This window comes from Misgurnus anguillicaudatus, unplaced genomic scaffold, assembly GCF_027580225.2.
Source record: "Misgurnus anguillicaudatus unplaced genomic scaffold, ASM2758022v2 HiC_scaffold_29, whole genome shotgun sequence".
Classification (NCBI taxonomy): Eukaryota; Metazoa; Chordata; class Actinopteri; order Cypriniformes; family Cobitidae; genus Misgurnus; species Misgurnus anguillicaudatus.
In genome coordinates this window covers 10427740-10446045 of record NW_027395279.1, presented here as the reverse complement: position 1 = coordinate 10446045, position 18306 = coordinate 10427740, and positions in this window count along the sequence as shown.

Below are 18306 nucleotides of genomic sequence, written 5' to 3'. Positions count from 1 at the left end.
AATTTGTCAGGATCCTGCCCGAATCTTTTTTTGTATTATATTTAGTCATGTTGGTAGGGTCTTGACAGTACAATGTTTTGTGTGGGAAATGCATGGTCTCAATGAGCTCGTGAACATGTACACCAATAATGCGATTATTTCCAATAATCAGAGTAAGGACTTAATCGCAGTAAGACGTTACATGACTGGAGCTAACCTCTTCACGTCTGTTTTCATGCAGTTTTTATTTTCGGATTATTCACACATATGCAGAGCACAAATGATGAACTCGCATATAACTATATACATTGTTATAATATTCACATTATAACGTTAACTATAAAAATATAGTTTTGAAAATGTTTTTATATTTAAGATAATAGAGGAGTTCACACCATAACTATAACGAAACACCTGTTCCCCTCATAACTCCCTATTTAATGTCCTTGTGTTTGATGTTCTTCACTCGTGCGTTTTTTTCTTGCTACCCGAGTTTTGTGACCAATTTATCCCTAGTCTAGTTTAGTGTCAAGTTTAATCTAGTCCAGTTAGTATTTTGTATTTCAGCCTTGTTTCATGTTCTTTGCCCCATCGTGGATTATTGTTTTGCTGTTTTCTCATTTTGTTTAATAAAGTGTACATTGTGTTTCTACCCGTGTCTGCACTTGGGTTCATCTTGAATTAAGAATTTATTCCCACGATTTATCAGTGGTAGAAAGAGTACTGGATTTTTATACTTAAGTAAAAGTACTGCTATTTGGAAATAATTCACTTGAGTACAAGTAGAAGTACTGAAAAATAATATGACTCAAGTAAGAGTAAATAAGTAGTTGGCTGAAAAACTACTCAAGTTACTGCGTTACAAAGTACTTTGATAAACCTTACACAAGAAAACTTTTCAAATTGCCAGTAGAAAAGACAGAACTACAAAGTGTTTTAACTAACAACATTTATTGAAAAATAGGACTTGTAGGAATAGTAGTTGAATCCATCATGTTTAAATTACTCAAGTAAAAGTATCACAATTTAATTGTACTCAAAAAAGTAGAAAAAATAAAGTACTTTAACGAAAGTATTTACTTTCCACCCCTGCGATTTATTAATACATGAGCATATTTTAACAGTTAGCTCACAACAGCAATGATGTGGTAACTTTGGGGCTGGCATTGAAACTATCATAGATCAGTACAAAGTGTATGCAACAAGAATTTGTGTCAGAAAAGATGTAATGACTTTAACAGTAGCTCCTATGCTGGCCATTGGCTTATACGATTAACTTGTGGGAGCCGGTATGAAAAAACATTTTAGTTTACATTATTGCACAATTCAGACAACCTTGTGTTGTGTACACTCAAACGCCTATAAAATCTAACTGCTTAAAGTTAAGTATACTTGTTTTTTGTTTTTTTTAGAACTGGTCAGGTGTTTATTGCAACAGAGCATTTTTTTGTGTAACTTTGTAACACGGGTGCTTTAATGAAAGCGGAGAAGAGGTGAATCCATGTGCAAAAGGTGTTTTATTAGTAAAATCCCAAAAGGGCCAGCCAACAAATCCAACAGGGTAAATCATACAATCATAATCCAAATATCAGGCTAAAGTTCAGGGCAGGCAGCAAAGCAGGCAAAATCCAAAATACAGGCAATGGTCAAAAACAGGCAGATACAGATAACCAGGGTGCGATTTGCCGGGGGGGATGCGTGGGATTTCCCCCTTTCTGGTCAATGTATCCCTGCCTCTGCTTAATTATTTTTATCCCTGGTGGGGATAAATTTATCCCCCCCTCAAAGTGATCAGTGCTACTACACTTGTGGCGAGACGGATCACAAAACTTATCACTGATCCGTGGTTTGATTAAAGTCAATTTTGTTTTAAAATGCGCTGCTTTGGCTGGCTCTGATACAGCTGCCGCGCGCAGCCTCTCTGTATTCACCACTCTGCAGACTTGCTCAATGTCCCGCCCGCGGCGCTATCTGATTGGTTACAGACCCGGTTACACCTCACGAGTAGCCTATCAACACATGCGAGATGGTTATGGAGCTGTGTATCGAAACGGTGGAAGGCAGCATATTCATCCGCATATTAATAAAGCGGGAATAAACATCACAATCTGATTATCTGTTTATGATGACAAGCAGAGTTAGTGTCCCAGTAACACCACTGAGAATGGCCGAAGTTACACGCAGATGAGGCGTTTAGCGAGGCGAGGGCGCGTCCAGTTTGCGCAAATGAGGCTAAGTGACTAACACATAACGCATCTGTCTTTTCTATCATTTCACTGTAGCTCCGCATTGCGGTGTAAAGTTAATATTATTACTTTAAAAGCAGCAGTAAAACTGTTTCTACTGTAATGGTTTAACTTTGCAATCAAGACATTGTTCATATTTATGTTTAAGTTGACACTACATTGTGCCATACAGTTTTGCCATTCAAGATTTAATTCTTACGCGTTTTTCGTTGTGCATGATCACAGTTCATATGTGTGGGGAAAGATAAGCTATTAGAGTAAAAATATTGCGTTAGGCTGCTTCATGAGTTAATAAGAAAAAAGATTTTACAATTCCTGCAAATGCAGTGATGAGTTCATGTTCTCATTATTTATTTTTATGAATTAAAATGTTTTGAAATGTGCTGTGGACAGAGACGCATTATGTCAAGAATTATAAAAAAAATCGTCAATAAGCTCATAATTTGCGCTAAAATAGTCTAAATGTTAAGTTTTAAAACCATTTTAAAAAGCTGGTTATATTTTGATGTTTCTGCGCAAGTTCAGCAGACAGTGAGGTTCGGGTTTGTTCCGATCAGAGCGGAGAGCGCATTTCTGAATATTAGAAATATTTAAATTAGAAATATATAAAAAAATATTAATAATATTATAATGGATTTTTGTTAGGTCAGACAATGATTACCACATTTCTCTCTCATATTGCTCTTCATAACCACTGAAAACAGTAAAAAAAAGTAAAAACTAGTGGTGGGTACAAAATAACTCATGACGAAATATGGTGGGTGCCCACCGTCGCCGAAATCGACGCCTATGAAAACATCCCCCCCTCTGTTTTTTTCACAAATCGCACCCTGCAGATAACAGATACAGATAAACAGAAAACAGATTAAGACAGGTAGCAAAATAACAGGCTGGGCTTACTATTGTAATATTCAGCCAGGAGCAGGTGTACAGGAAGTGCTTATATACAAAAACAGACAGGAAGTGTGAAATGTGACATGGCATAATCAATTTCAAAATAAAAGCCGGAACAGAACAGAGTATCAAAATCCTAATAACAAAAATACACAGAACAAAACCTTACAAACTTACTGTATACAGTATGTTCAATGTATCACTCATGCCTCATGCCATGTTTGAACTTGTTAGCTAATAAGCTAATATGAGCTAATAAAATATTTCAAATCAATATTTCAATATGTCCAAATATTTTTTTATAGCTAATCATGTGGCAAGCCGTCATTCACTTCATTATCATAAATATAATCATGTGATAAGTAAATTAAAATACAAGTCTTTAGGAAACTAATTTGCTATAACATCCAACTAGATGCCAGACCCGGTACTAGGCTTGCTGGACTGGGGTGCAGTCAGGATTTTTGGGTGGGCAGCCATTTCTCAACAAAAATTATTCATACACTAGCCTGGCTAACACCAGACCAGTCTCTTAGAGAATGAGACATGGTCTGGGAACCATATGCTCATTTCCTCGTATTTGAGGCGTGGTTTACGAATGCCCAGAGCCGTTTATTGGGCGTACGAATGTCTATCAAATGTGTCTGTATGGATAGCCAATCGTTTCAATTATACCAGATGACGTATATAGAGCGACATGAATTCAAACATAAACAACCTTTATCGGTACGTTTGCACACAGCTGAAAGCTATGCAACTAAACCGGTAGCTGTATATTGTATACAGTATTGTATACATATATTGTATTCACCTTATTCCGCCACGCCCCTTTTTAATTCTTCGCTCTTCTGCATTTTGTCAACCGACTTCCGCTGCTAATATGGCACAGTGCATTCGGTGGTTAGTTTGGTGGTTAGAAGATTGTTTGTAGTTCACTATAACTTTAGCGAAATGACAAATATCGCTACTGCTGTAAATGTTTTAAATTAAGAGCACGGTTAAAACTTCATACGACGCTCGGATAGACTTATATTGTCCCATCAATCGTCTCGTGGTTAGACAATATGAAGCGGCCGCGGCAAATAACCTGGCATATTTAATTACCTCGTCCTGTCAGGAGTTGATGGAGCAGCATTGAAAATTATTAAAAGTATGTCTACCAATATTTACCAATATGATCACATAGTAAAGGTTTAATATAACTGCACAACATCGGATCACATTGTAAAGGCTTAATATAAATGCACAACATCTGATCACACTGTAAATATTTAATATCACTGCATGACATCTGATCACATATGAAGGTTTAATGTAACTTTACAACAGGTAAAGCAAGACCACCCTGCAATAAATTAAGACACAGCCTTATCGGAGTCATCAGGAGCTGATTCCAAGTGTTCATCTGGAAGCTGTTGGTGTATGTACTGGTAAAGTGCTTGGCGACTGTGTAATGGATGCAATATCAACCCTGTGTAAAGCTGACACAAAGATGGTTGTTTCTCAGCAGAGATATGTACATTTGTGCCAGCTCAACACATTGAAGCAGTTTCTCGGACAGGGTTTACAGGACTAGGATTTAATTATATTAGGACATTTTCGTTTTTACAAACAAACCCTACTAAAAAACAAGACTGGTGCTCATCTTGTGACAAAACAATGGCACTCATATATGTTGAGGTATGTTAGTAAAAGGTGTTTTTAAATTATTGTAGCTCAAATATGCATTTTAGCTTGGGACCAGGATAAGCCCTGTCAGGGAAACTGCACCATTGTTTTCCCATATCAGATGTAGGTTGCTTCAGGTTGAGTTGTGATTTTAAAGTGTATTTGTGGTCAGAGACGGATGGATGCTCCGATTGTGTTTCTGCATCACAGTTTAGGAACATGTTGATTGTATCATCCTCACAGTTGTCCACTGCATCACTACACATCAATGCATCTGTGAAAATAATATAACCATAAACAGTTTTATGTTAGTATTTAAAATAAACTTGCATCATGAGAATTAATATATAAATGCCACTCATACTTAAACAGAACAGTGTGTAAGAGAGAGATGCATTAAAAAGAGACAGTAACATTATACACACAACCTTTAACTTCAGTGTTAAATAATATGTTGTTTAATAGGTCATTATCAATATCTGAATGAGAAATGAACTGACATTCTAGCATCTGAAGTCTCAGTAACTTGTAGGAATCACGTGGGCTACTGTAAGAATGCAATGTGTACTATAATATCTCGTTGTATTATCGTAAATATAAAAATATAGGTGGACAATTAAAACCATTAAAATAGTTGCATTTTATAAACTAACGTTACTGATCTTAAGTGTGGGCTATTTGTAGAACGGACTTCACAAATCTAACTTTAGGCGAACGAGCACAAAGTTAGCTAAGATAGCTTACCTGAAACTGGCCACCTTTTCAACACCCGGCGTGGTTTAAAGTTACCGGAACATCGTAGTCGAACCATTCCTTTGGATAAGGGTGTTCCTCAGTTGGCTTAAAATTGGTAAGAAAGAAACATAAAGGCGCTCGAGTGAGCTTTTTAAGCTTAACGCGTCGCCTTCAGTCACTGCCTCAGCTGCTCATCGTCTATGCGGCCGGAAGAACGTTGGCGAAATGGCGCCGCCCTTGTTGTTGTGAAAAATAAAGTGAATAGGGGTGCAACAATACAGTTTATCAACGGTTCAGTACATACCTTGTATTAACCATGATTTTCGGTTCGATCCGGCTCTGATGATTTGGCACACTAGTGTGTTTTTTTATACATTATTCTATGCTTGGGTGACAGGAACAGTGAGATGTTAAGAAGGGAACATTTTTTAATTTTCTTTTTTTAGTTAAAGGCGGAGTGCACAATGTTAGAAAAACTCTTTGAAAAAGGGAGTCCGGTAGACTACCAAAACGCACTTGTAGCCAATCAGCAGTAAGGGGCATGTCTGCGTATGTGTGGGGCGGGTCTATCAAAAGAAGGTCCAGATTCTATTGGGGTAGGGGCGTGTTTGTTTAAATGTTTTCCAATGTCAACATTGGCTTTAAAACATTGTACACTCCGCTTTTAATGGAACTAGGGTTTAAAAAACGGGATCAGAAAGAACGGGCTTATATCTGCATCTAGATGTTTAACCACTTCATTTACTTTAGGAAGATTCAAATTGGCTAGGAAATCTGCTGCTGTTTGTAGTTGTATTGTCCTGAGACCGGTATATGTCTTCATAAAATTTAGCAAAGCTCCTGTTTATATCAATTGGGTAATTAATGAGTTTGCTGTTTCCCATTCTAATTGAATGGATAGTTTCAATGGATAGATGCTTGAGCCTGTCTTAACTGACGAGCAAGCAACATTTGCGGTGTAACGGATGGCTCGGAGTCAAATAGAGGCCATTGGGCATCTGGATTTCAACAGCCCTAAAATTGTGATAGTTAGATAACCCTGTCTCATTTGTTGACAATCGTAGAGATGTCTATCACCTATCAAGGCTGTAAAGTGGGTGACAATTAAAACAAATGCCATCGTAAAAGAAGGTTCAAAGGAATTCCACCAGAGAAACCTGAGAGCCGTTCGTTCGACGATAGCCAGAGACACAGCAGGGGGCACAGACTATATGTCTGTGATGAAACCACATTTAAAGATCACAATGAGCTGTTTAAATGTATATATATGTTATATCCCTTTACTGCATGATCATGTATGTGTGATGTAACTGTGTGTTAACACTTTAGTTAGATTTTGTTCACTGTAGCATGGTTCATATCTTAGGTATGAAATTATTATGCAACATGATCTTAAACCCATGTCTTGTCTAGTATCAAATTAACCTACTCTTTATTTCCTAATCATTTCTATGTATCACATTACCATAAGGCGCATCAATGTCATTTAATATCGATTTGAAGAGTTATGGGAACAAACTTGTATCATTATGCAATTACGCAAATGTGATGTCTGAAAGATCAAAGGCTTGTTTCCCCGCGCAATCGAACACTTCACACATTGGTCATTCATCTAAAATCGCCCAAGCCATCATTGCTCAGTCGCTCAATCGCTCAGTATCTCAGTCAGTGGCTTAGTTCACTCATGAGCGCTCAGTCGCCCGGTTACTCAGGTAACCCATCAGCGCAGTTTGGAAACTCGCTGAGACTCACCCAGAGTCCCTCGGATTCATCATCTTTTCTCTGAGCCCTGTCTTTTCGGGACAGTCTTTCCTGGCTTTGCGCTAGAGTTCGGACAATCTACCCGGAACAATCCGCTATACGGAACAACTTAACGGACTCCTTCATCTTACGAACCCACCTGGACTCTCTCTCTCTCTCCCTGCTCGCATCCGCGCGCATCCGAAACTTCGCATCGCATCACAAAGAGCCTAATGCAAGTATACGCTCGTTTTTTACTCGCTGATGTTTAAGCTTTACCCCTTATAAAAATGAAGGTGATCCTTAGAGATTTTCCGATGGTTTGTGCAGATGTTAAGTAATAGTGCTATTGCCAATCTTTTACTCTCTTTAGCTTTTTTCAATCTTTTCTTTCTCATCTATGTTTTATGTTATTGTATGTTTGTATGTTTAGTTAGTCGTTATGTGTACTTCGTTTTATAGTTAATAAACTGGTTTTGCATTTTCACAATTGAATTGTTTCTGTGTTCAATGCTCATGAAGGTAAAGTCACTATTTCTGCCTTTTGATCCAGCTACAAGCTGCGAGTAGCACTGTATATCAGTAAGAAGGTTAATTTTAAAGGCCATGAAATTAACATTTCTTAGACGTTAATATACGATTATGGATATATGTCTTCGGTGGACGAACATATTAATTAATTGTTATTATTAATTCTGCTACGCCGAGTAAAACCTGATAAACTTGTATAGTTAATTACAGTTAATTATACATGATATTCCCTTTTGAGCTAAAATCTAAGATTCCCTTGGGAATCCCGTAGTGTTTCGGTCGGAGGTTCATAGTGTTATAAATAACGTTATTCCCCTCCTCCCGCTAATTCGCTACAGCTATACTTACCCAACACGTCTTGAAGGCCCTGTAGAGAGAACACACTCAATGCAAACGAGCTAAAGCTATACTTACCCAACACGTCTCGAATGCCCTGTAGAGCGAACACACTCATTGCAAACGAGCTAAAGCTATACTTACCCAACACGTCTTGAATGCCCTGTAGAGAGAACACACCCATTGCAACGAGCTAAAGCTATACTTACCCCATTCGTCTCGAAGGCCCGAGATCCCAGTGGAAGAATAAACTTACCTTGCACGCTCGAACACATAGTGGTACCTAGGAGAGAGAGAATACTTACCTTGTGGCGAGGTGATGCGGCCTATCTCTAGCTTGGCCCGAAGAACCTGAAATCGAGAAACAGAGAAAGATTCAGAGACGAAGACGTGGCCCGTTAACATAGCATCACACTCACTTTGTGTTTTATTCTGTCCTCAGGAGGACGAAGCGGGCAGTGAGGAGACCGTCCATACAGGAGGTGTGTCGAGACAAAGGAGCTCCGCCTGACCCTTGCCCTGTGATCCTTTGGCCCGACAGCATTGACCTCTCCCCTCCAACGTCCCAGGCCCGTAGCGTTACCCCTGAGGGCGAGAGGACATTTTTAGTTTCCCTTCCCCATTCCCTTTCTTCTTTTTAATTAAATTAAATAAAGTTGTTCTTATTTTATTTATCTTTCGTTTGTCTGGTCATTGGGTTGCTTTGGGGACCTCCTCGAGGCGGAACTTCGGTCAGAGCGTGGCCCACGTAGTTCGTGGTCCGCTCGGGCCGTGACAAAATCCAAAATGTCACCATGAACAAAGTTTCCCCTTTGTCAGTCCTCCATGTTTGCCCCTCTTATAGTGAAGCAGCATAGCAAATATTTTCTTAACATTTCCTTGTTTTTAGCAACATTCATACTGAAGTTGTTACTGAATTTGTTGTTCTTTGCTTTTATGTGTTTTTATGTGAAGCTACTTTGGTACACTTTGGTAAAATTAACAATTGTGACAAGCGCTTTTGAAACAAATGTGACAATTGTGACGAATGTGACAAAATATTCTGATTATCCTGATGAGACAGAGGTGCTGATTCCCCCGTATGAGAAATTTATAGTGACTGGAATCATGAAGATAGGACAGACAGGTGCCTGGTGTAACATTGTGTTTAAACTGAAGAGCTCTGGGACACAAAGTAACTTAAACTGTACAATAGCATCAGTCAAGCCCAAGAGATATCACAATATGGTAAATATCAAACATCACAATTATCTCTGACTGATCAGCCTTCACAACTTCATTCTTCATTCTCTTTATATTGAATGTTGACACAACTTGTCAGCTGCTTTAAAATTTTTCTTAAATACAAGTTTCACAAATTTAAAACTATTCAAATGCACTTTGCCTACAGTGTATATTCTATTATTTATGTGGTTCTTATAACACAGCTCTCTGAAATACTTGATTCTGATTGGTCAGTTGTGACGCAATAACAGAAACTCGTCTTGACAGGTACAGCTATAATGTTTCACTTTATTGTCTCTGTTCGGGTTTGAATTTGTTACAAATGAGCTAATAAAATATTTTTAAATCAATAGTTTCGGTCCAGCCATTTATTATTGTACTATATGCATGTCTATAAATAGGCTACTAGTAATTACATGTTTTTTGATACCATTACAGCAATGTCTCACTAGATGGCAATGTTACAACAGAGCAGAATACACTTAATTATCTTTACTGGAATGTTATTACAGTAAACTAGATGTTTAACTCCTCTCATCACCATCATTTGCAATACAGTATAGCATTGTTCAGTGATGTGGAGTACATTATACCATTTAATTATCTGAAATGTTGTAAACTTGATGTTTGAAGAAGTCAGTCAATTTAAATTAACATTTATAGGATCACTAACTTACAACGTGTTTTCAAGCGTTTATTGGGTGCTTTATTTATAGGCCTATACCTGTGGTTTTTGACTCCAGTTCAGGAGGCACGCGCTCTGTACATTTTACAATACTGACAAAAATAATATCAGGTTTATGGGATTTTCCTGTCTGATATTCTTCTCTCAAATTTTAAACATGCTCAGATTACAAGATTTGAAATTCATGGTGCATTGCAAGCTACATGATTGTGCTAGCTAGAGCACACGCTTCACGTCATCTCACAATAAAAGCGAATGTAAACGAATGGAGATTGTGATATATTTAAGCAATATCGCTCGAGTAGGAGTGTGATATTGTCATGACCTGATCTCTCTATTTCTTGTCTTATCCGAGTTTGAGGGATTAGGTTGTGACAGTACGTGTCTGCCCTGAGAGAGTTGTGTGACATGCCCTTCCGCGGTCCACGTTTCTCTCAGGGTTCGTGAATTGTTTCCCGCTCCCTTATGTTTGATTAAGCTCCAGGTGTATGTTGTTAGTTCTCCCTATTTAATACCCTTCTGTCCTGTCCTCCGTGCGTTGGTATTATTCTCTGTTCCCTTTCCAGATCCCTGTGTTTACTCTCTGTTCCAGGTCTCTTGTGTAAGTTTATGTAGTTAGTGTTTCCAAGTGTTAATGTTAGTTAGTTAGTTCTCATGTCTGTTTAATGTTATGTTTTACCCCATCGTGGGTGTTTTGGTTCTGTCTGTTTGTATGTATTAAAGTATTCTTTATTTTAGTCTGCGTTTGGGTTTTCCTTCGTCTTCCTAGTGTACCAGCCGTGACAGATATAACTTGGCCTACGGCCTCGTGCCTCTGGCCTAATCACAGCCGTGATGATATAGAGCTATATCACACGACTCCGAGAGCGATATTGCTTATATACAACAGTTCGACGGCACACGTTTGAAAAACGAAAACTAGAAAACAACAACGGAGTTATTTTAAAAGCCTCTTTGTTTGAGAACTACTTATTCTGCCACGGATTTGAGGGCGGCCAGAATGACAGGAAACACTTTCGGCTGCTTTGAAGCTCATAACAACTCAATGGACGGAAAAGCCGTTACTTTATATTATAGTTTCTTGGTCACAAAGTGTAGTTTTAAGATTAGTTCAGTCGAGAATGTATATGTATTATATTTAAATCTGCAGTCGATTAGTAAAGATAGCGCCTGTTTGAAAGTTTGCTTAGTGAGATTCGGTACGAATGAGAACCAAAGCATGAGCGGACGTCAGTGTTCACTCGCCCCGCTGACCACCGCCCTCTCTGGGCTACATCTCTGACAGGGATTGCCTGGCTCTCATGTTGGCCTTGTTTGTTTATGATCGTCAAAATGAGATCAAATCAGCAGTATTTGGTGTCATGATCAAACTATTACTTGTTTTTTATTCATACATAGTGTCTTTTGTGTTGTTATTGTTTTGGTGCGAGGTAAAAGTTAATAAAACTACTTGTATAACGTTACTATTGCTTTCTCATTTATTCTTAACGTGATACGAGCACTCGATTATTATTATTAAACTTTGTTCTAGTCAGTACTATATAAAACGGTTTTTTATAAGTGTCAGAGAGATGTTTTTGCATGCTGTTTATAAATATACCAGTGGCGATATCTCATAACATGTTTTAATAGTCACGTCACGATAAAGTAAATGATCAATGTCCACATTTAAAAGCTGCGGTGCTTACCTGCAGTTCCACGGTGTTTTCGCGTTCTGATAAGAGATAATAGGTCCTGAAAAAAAAAACGAGTGTTTATATTCCTCTTTCCAAGTGTTAATCGTCCACACGATGTGACAAGACATTTCTCCCATTAACTTTAACGTAACATCCAAGAGCGCTGATCTTTGACGGAATAATAACTTCCGATTGGTGATCCACAGACTGATTTATGAGCTAGTAAAATAATGAGACACACGGAGAGTGATTCAAAACAGGGCGTCTTCTTCTTCTTTTCGTTTAATGGCTGCTCACTCCTTGGGAGTATTACTGCCACCTACTGTATACCTTGCGCATATGTGTAATGGATCAGGGCGTCTGTGTTTTTCCATTCAGAGATGAGCCTGCTTAGGACCTCCATTCACTAGGTGGCGGAATGATACGAAACGTGAAGCGGTTACAGTGCCGTTATCAGCACGATATCACATAGCTCTTAGCCAATCAGATTCAAGAACCAGAAAGAACTGTTGTATAATTATTATTACTTTAATGTTTACATTTGCTAGTATGCTAGCAGCTGTCTCCACTCACTTGATGTGTTTAAAACCAATGCGTTTTCTCCACAGCTTTTGTTTTTGAGGCAACGATTGTGATTACTTTTTCATTCCTTATTCTATGGAACGATATTCCGGACAATATTAAAAAGGAATTGCAAATTGTATTTGCAATTGCGTTTCCTACTTGTGGGTGTAAAAACTGTGACTTAATTCAAACGCAAATGCAAACTGTTTGCATTTCCGTTTACGCGAACGTACAATATATGCCAAATTTCAAATGTAAAATCAAAGTCCATTTGCAATTGAATTTCCTATGTCTTTCGAGTTATGACCCTGCCATATTTCAATCTCAATTGCAATTCATCATTTGCTATTTCACTTCCTCTAGCGTCGCATACTGATCTTGCCAAAACTCAAATGAAATCGCAATCCTCTTTGTGTCACGGTTAATCCGTGTCATGTCTTGTCTCTGTTCCGATTGTTATCACCTGGACATTCATTGATTAATTACCTGCCTCATCACACCTGTTTGTCATTTAGTCTGTGTGTGCATATATACCTCTGTCTTCTGTTTGCTCACTGCTGGATCATTGTCATTGATACCCTGTCTGTTCCTGTGTTAATGTTCCTGTGTTCATGTTCCTGTGTTCCTGCCTTCACCATGTCTGCCCTCGTGTTTTTATTATTAAATGTTATTTATTTTGAACCTTGCGTTTGCGTCCTGTCTCTCCAACCCTGTCGTGACAGAATGATCCAGCCAAACTGGACGCAGCAGGTTCACGGAGGGCGGCTCCCCCAGGAGTTTCGTCGAGGGGGAGTAGTGACATCGGGGTTAATTCCCCATCAGCCCCGATGTCTCTTGGGGACCACCGTGAGCGATCGCTCGCTCCTGCGGGAGGAGGATCGGCCCAGGCGGTCCCCCAACGGTTGAGTCGTCGTCGACGGTACCTCGGAGGACCACCATCCTGCTCGCAGGGGGATCCGGAACGGACCACGCCCGATCATTTCCCCGGGGTGGCTACCGAGGGTCTCCGTTTCCGCGAGGGGATGGGAGATGATTTCCGGGGGCATCTGATCGTCGACGATTCCCAGGAGGGGGGTAATTCGTCTGCCTCGGTTCTCGGAGCGATCGCTCCGGTTCTCCTGGCGCAGTCCGGCCAACCGTCCTGTTGGTCTCATCCCGGCGGCTGCCGGCTTCGCCAGGGTCCCCAAGCCCTCCACCCCTCCCTTGGACTCTCGCTACCAGACTTTGTTTTTGTTGTTTTATGTGAGTGTCTGGTAGCCACTCGTAGAGGGGAGGGTAATGTCACGGTTAATCCGTGTCATGTCTTGTCTCTGTTCCGATTGTTATCACCTGGACATTCATTGATTAATTACCTGCCTCATCACACCTGTTTGTCATTTAGTCTGTGTGTGCATATATACCTCTGTCTTCTGTTTGCTCACTGCTGGATCATTGTCATTGATACCCTGTCTGTTCCTGTGTTAATGTTCCTGTGTTCATGTTCCTGTGTTCCTGCCTTCACCATGTCTGCCCTCGTGTTTTTATTATTAAATGTTATTTATTTTGAACCTTGCGTTTGCGTCCTGTCTCTCCAACCCTGTCGTGACACTTTGCATTTGCATTTCCAATGCCTGTACTTAAACTTGTCAATCACAGTGTTGGGGGTGGGGTTATATTATAGGGTGTGTTTGGAAGCGACGTCACTCACAGTCGACCACGCTTCACTGTGCTTAAACGGCCACAAGGGGGAGCACAAGAAAAGCTAAAATAATAACGCAGAAAATATTTTATACATTAATTTATATATTACCTCAGTTATATTTCAGCAATTAATCAAATAAGCTTTAGCACTGTTTATTAACTTGCATAAACTTGCATTAACTTGCTAGTAAAGAAAGATGCCATTTTAAAGCATTTTAATAAAAAAAGAGCTCATTCTGTGTTAATCAGATGTGATATGAGCTAGTGAAGTATCAAGTAAATGTGGGTACATTACTTTAATTCATGCTAATAACATTTTATTTTAATAGTGATTGGTTATGGATGGACGGGGATGACTGGCTTAATGCGTTTTAACTGAGAACAAAAAACACCCGCTTCTTGCGTTCTCCTTCAATAAATAATCTTTCTTCAGGGTTCTAGAGCATCAGTCCACATACATTTCTCTCACCCTCTCCAGAAAGATCGCATTTGCAGCTTTTATCCTGTTTCCCCACGACGATAAATGACGAGAAACATCTCATGCTGAACCTGACCCTTACGAAAATTAACCATGGTTTTACTACATTTAAAAAACATGGTTTTGACAGCCATGGTTTTTAAAAATCATAGTTAAACCATGGTTTTGCTGATAGTAATCAATACACAAAAACCATGGTTACTACACTTTTACCACAATAAAACCATGGTTAATTTTCGTAAGGGGAACTTTGGGACCGCTCGTCTTCCGACTCGCTGTCACTCGTTGCTGACTCCGTTGAGCCACCGACCACTCTTTGTTTTGTCAGACAGATTAACATTTTTATATTGTTTTACTAAAAATACCAAGGTTACAAAATATTTGTTAACCTTTTGAAGAAATGTAGGTTATATGATATTTTGATACATAATAGACTGCATTAATTTTATAATACATTTAGTCAATAAGTCAGCTAAATGTTCATATATTATTTTTCTGACAACCTGATCTCACGAATTTCCGTGGCATAGTCACGGAATTTTTTGCTCATTTTTCCGTGACATTCTCACGGATCTCCGCATATTTCCGTGGCCCTGTCACGGACTTTCTTTTCCGTGGCATTCTCACGGATTGGTTACTCAACTGTTTTGTCCTATTTTCTTACCATTTTCGCTTCGGTTTAGGGTTAGATTTACATAAAATGACATCCCTACCCAAACCCAACTCTAACCCCAATGCCAGGTGACAATTGATTAAAGTTTAGAAAATATAAAAGAATACATCAGAAAAAATTGTATAAACCAATACTTACAGTGACAAAGTAATGCAAGCACCAAATCTAACCCTAAACCGAAGCGACAATGGTTTGAAAATAGGAAAAAGCAGTTGAGTAACCAATCCGTGAGAATGCCACGGAAAAGAAAGTCCGTGGCAGGGCCACGGAAATATGCGGAGATCCGTGAGAATGTCACGGAAAAATGAGCAAAAAATTCCGTGACTATCCCACGGAACTTTGTGAGATCATGTTGTTTTCTGATCGAAATATTATTTAGCATACTTCATTGACTGATTTATAAAAGAATACCTTTTCTAATAAAACACAAGTGTTTAAAATAATGCACTTGATGATACACTTCTAATAATACACTTATAGCGTTTGACATGAGATATTGTCAAAACATTCTGCCATATTATTACTGACAAAATCAATTGAAGGTCAATAATCAATTAATGAAGATGCGTTCATTTAATTCATAAAACTCACACTTTTGAAACGGTGCTTATCAGGTTAATAACTGCTGCAATATAACTGAGGTAATATATAATTTAATGTATAAAAATTTGTCTGCGTTATCATTTTAGCTTTTCTTGTGCTCCCCCTTGTGGCCGTTTAAGCGCAGTGCGTGGTCGACTGTGAGTGACGTCGCTTGCAAACACGCCCTATAATATAACCCCACCCCAACACTGTGATTGACAAGTTTAAGTACAGGCATTGGAAACGCAAATGCAAAGAGGATTGCGATTTCATTTGAGTTTTGGCAAGATCAGTATGCGACGCTAGAGGAAGTGAAATAGCAAATGATGAATTGCAATTGAGATTGAAATATGGCAGGGTCATTACTTGAAAGACATAGGAAATTCAATTGCAAATGGACTTTGATTTTACATTTGAAATTTGGCATATATTGTACGTTCGCGTAAACGGAAATGCAAACAGTTTGCATTTGCGTTTGAATTAAGTCACAGTTTTTACACCCACAAGTAGGAAACGCAATTGCAAATACAATTTGCAATTCCTTTTTAATATTGTCCGGAATATCATTCCATATTATTCAGTTTTACTTGCGAAAGGTAATTCCCCACAACTTGTTTTGACGGTGTTTCAGAGTTTCTACAGCCTCAAAGCTGCACACGACTTTTTCCTCCTGTTGCTTTAAGAGTAATGGAGAAGTTGGCACATCTATTATGGAAGCTCCATCGACGTACGATCCAGCAGCCAATGCACTATCTATGTATTTCTTTTAGGTCTATAAAAAGCCTATATTGCACGCACGGTTGGAAAATATTTGTACACTTTAAAGTACATCAAGAGCGATCAGTTCATACAATATACTGAGACTTGACCTGTTTATCCCAGTTACAGTAAATGAAGCACTAAACCCATCTCTAACCCTGTTTACTCTTATAAATCCACATTAGACTAGGCAGTATATGGCTGCTAACATTTTAAAATTATATTGTCCCAAACCATACTGCCCAACAAAGGCAAAGCGCAGTAACTACACATTTGGTCAAGACTTTAAGTTAAATTGGGCTTTTTGAAATCTGTCTGTAAAATGTTGTATGTTTGTCCCATTTCAAAGAAATGAATTATTACTAAATTATTATTATTATTAAAACTGGCTGGTGTAAAAAACCTTAAGGGCATATTTCTCAGTTTTAGTGTTTGCGTAGTTACTACACTCAGAGCCGGATTAACCCAAAGGCAAACTAGGCACGTGCCTAGGGCCCGATTGGCGGGATGGGGCCCAGACAGAGGGGGAATTTTTTTTTTTTTTACAAATGTCCCATCTACAATTTCGCAGCTGTCGGGCGGGATCCCCGTATGTCCAAAACCATTGTTTTTCAGGAAATTAAAAAACGCCGTATTTTTTAAGTTATTAAACATTGTTTCATTAAAGACGAGCTTTATGACTCGGGAGCAGAGAGATACGAGCTTATGCTCTCATTGATAAAAATGGTACGGACACAGACGTCGCCGCTGCCAGCAGTGTTCAACAAATACTGCGGTCACATTGAGCCTTAAAGACGATGCTTCAATAGTTAACCAAAGCTGACTGTAGTATACATCTTACTAAACTCGATTTTAAAGGTTTACGATCTATAAGTGATGCAATACAAAACACGATGAGCGGACTGCTGTCTAATAAGTGGAAATGAATCTGCTCGCAAACTTACCTTCGTGGCTCACGGGCTTCCTTCTGCACAGAAGCATTACAGCTATCGAGTTTTAATAAATGTACTCAAAACCTAACTATTTTCACTTGTTAGTGCCTAACAAACAGAAGTATTATATTAATTAAACAGCCATTTTATCTCCAATAAATAAAACATTTACTTGTGTTTAACATTCACAAAATAATTTAATGGTGGTATGCAAAACATTCAATTGAATTCAAAACTGAATTCAATAAAAACATTGCTACTTGTGTTTTACATGCACAAAATAATTTAATGGTGGTATCCAAAACATTCAATTTAATTAAAGTATTATATTAGATACATTTTAAAACTTCAATGCATGTATGATAAGCCTATGATACGTAAATATTTAAAATACATCAATAACTGATATCATAGGTTAACACAGATAAAATCATAGTTAAGTCTTTCTTTATTAAGCGCATTACTGAGTGTATTTGTGTTTGTGAGTTTATGACTGAGGTGGTGACTCGGATGGGGACGCCAGTCATCAGAATGGTTAATTTTCAAGTTCATCGTTCCACTCTGTACCTGACAGAGTTCCTTTAAGGACACAGACATGGTTGCTGCAAAAAATTAATAAATAAAGGACAAACGATCATTTCCCTACGTTATATAAGGCATGTTTGCGTATAATAACGAGGCAAAAAAAAAAACAGTTCCTTGCATAATAATTCTGCAATGGCAGAACTAGCGGAGTCAAGATTTTTTTTTCTTTAAGCCCCACAAAAATCACGTTAGATACCAAACATGATAACAAAACCAATGGATAGTGGCTAACTAAGTCAACTGCAAGCAATCTGTGTTTTAAATTCACTTCACAAACGTGAATAGCGTAAAGAAAAATCTAGCAGCCTCAGAAACGATACATTAGACTTTAGCACTACC